The 2,000-nt window shown below is 43.9% G+C and overlaps 1 pseudogene; it reads left to right on the top strand.

Moving 5' to 3' along the window:
• The first annotated feature begins 547 nt into the window (after positions 1-547).
• LOC110308962 lies at positions 548-1,587 on the top strand (annotated as a pseudogene).
• Positions 1,588-2,000: the final 413 nt, after the last annotated feature.

The following is a 2,000-nucleotide window of genomic DNA, read 5'->3' as shown; positions in this document are numbered from 1 at the left end:
TAAGCAAGCCCCAATTAAATGCTTTCTTCTATAAGCTGCCTTGGGCATGGTGCCTCATCACAGCAATAGAAGAATAACTAAGACACCATCTCTTGCTAGAATGATCTTGTGGCTTTTCTTCATCTGAAAGAACGATAGTAACGAGGCTGAAATAAAAGGCGTCACTAATTAATTGTCACTAATTGGTGCCTAGTTGAAATATTTTCTTTTCTTTAACCTGCCTTTGTGAAAAGGTCCTAAGTATGGATCGAGGCACACAATGCACAGTGTGTGCTCTTGGAGCCTTTCCAGAGGCAATTCTCCCGATGTCTGTTGCTGACAAAGACACACTCATAAAGTTTCCGTGCAGCATCGGTGGCATGGATGAGGTGCCAGCACCTAGCAGGGACAGCTATCCCAATATGGGGGCAGCTACCTTGTTGCATCAGTCCCAGGTATCTTCCTGGACAGAGCTGCAGGCTGGTCAATGTGTGTTGACAAGACAGTTCCCTGACCTGTCCGGTCATGACTCCCAATCTGGGGCTTGACCACTCACAACACTCACTTTCTGGATTGGCCTGTGGCTTTTCCACTCCTGAAGTGCCTCTCTGTGGAAGAAGAGACATATCATGAAAAAGAATGATTATGAGAAAAATTGGATCTTCTTAGTGATGCCAACATGGTAGACTTAGCTCTGGCTATATGCAAAAACGGTTCTATGGTATCCCTTATGCTTTGAGAGGAAAAACAACTCCACTTGTCGAACAACTCAAATGGCTTCCCGCAGTGACAGAACTATTTGTGAGCATGTTTGAGGATCTAGAAACTACTAGGCAGATGCAGTCAACCAGGATAGTTGGACGCTACCTTGCAGGCAAGCATGGCTTTAGGCAGGAGTGTTAGATGTACTCTACAGATCTGAATGATGAGACTGGAAATTACTCATGAGAGCAAGAAATCTTCACTTTTTTTAGAGTTTTGGTTCCAGGCATAGATAAATGCTGTAGTTCACTCTGGGGAAAACTGGCCTCTGAAATCTTCATGCAGAACTGGGTGTAGCCGTGGAAGACTTTACAAGGCTAGGAGACCATGGGCAATAATTCTGTGAGTTCTCCACTCCAGCGTCCTCAGCAGAGGACATGGCTCATTCATTGGCCTGTGTTCATTTTTTCAATCATCTCAAAGGCTGGGATAATATTATCCATCTCCTCCTTTACCAGCTATAGTACCTTAGTGCAATTCGGACAATGTCTCAACATAATTTTCACTCTTGGACCACTGCTGTCATAACAAAGAAGTCAGGGATTGCCTGTGGGTATGGAAGAGCTAGTAAAAGTTACAAAGCAGGTGTCTTACAGATGTAAAGACCCAGTTACAGAACTTGTTGGTATGCTTGTATGATAACCTTGTATGGTAACCCTGATTTTGATGGGGCTCAGGAAAAGCCAGAAGTGTGTCAGTGCTTGTGAGAGACCTGACTTCATAGAAAATGGCCATCTTGTCGTATCTGAGACTCTTTTCTGTATCCACCAGCATGTCAGCATTCATGTGTTATCAGCAGATAAACTGGAAAATAAATTTCTGGTTTCTTTAATAACTCAGTTGTGACATATGATGCTTTTCTGGATGCATTCTTGTGAGAAAGAATGTGATGTTTCTGAAAACAGACACTTGAGAGGGCATGTGATGTTTAGAAAGAATATAAATAGAACCCCACAAAGAGAGAGAGGACATTGTTATGCCGTGCAACACTTCCTGGTCTTTGGTCTTCACTTTGTAGAGAGAAAGAACTTCTCGTGGTGTTCTGGCTGATTCTGGCTACTTCCCCTGACTCCTGCCGATTCAGTGGAGTCTTGCTGTTTCTGCTGGATCATGTTGCCACTACTGACTCATGTTTGGCGTTTGCTATTGCGCTGCACTGCTGGTATCCTGATAAGGAGGAGTGGAATCTCCCCAAGTAACTCCTTTTTTTTTTTCTTTCGAGACAGGGTTTCTCTGTGTAGCCCTGGCTGTCCTGGAAC

Source organism: Mus caroli, chromosome 14 (genome assembly GCF_900094665.2).
Source record: "Mus caroli chromosome 14, CAROLI_EIJ_v1.1, whole genome shotgun sequence".
In the NCBI taxonomy this organism is placed as follows: Eukaryota; Metazoa; Chordata; class Mammalia; order Rodentia; family Muridae; genus Mus; species Mus caroli.
The sequence above is the reverse complement of the archived record's forward strand: the minus strand, read 5'-3'. Positions and strand labels throughout refer to the sequence as shown.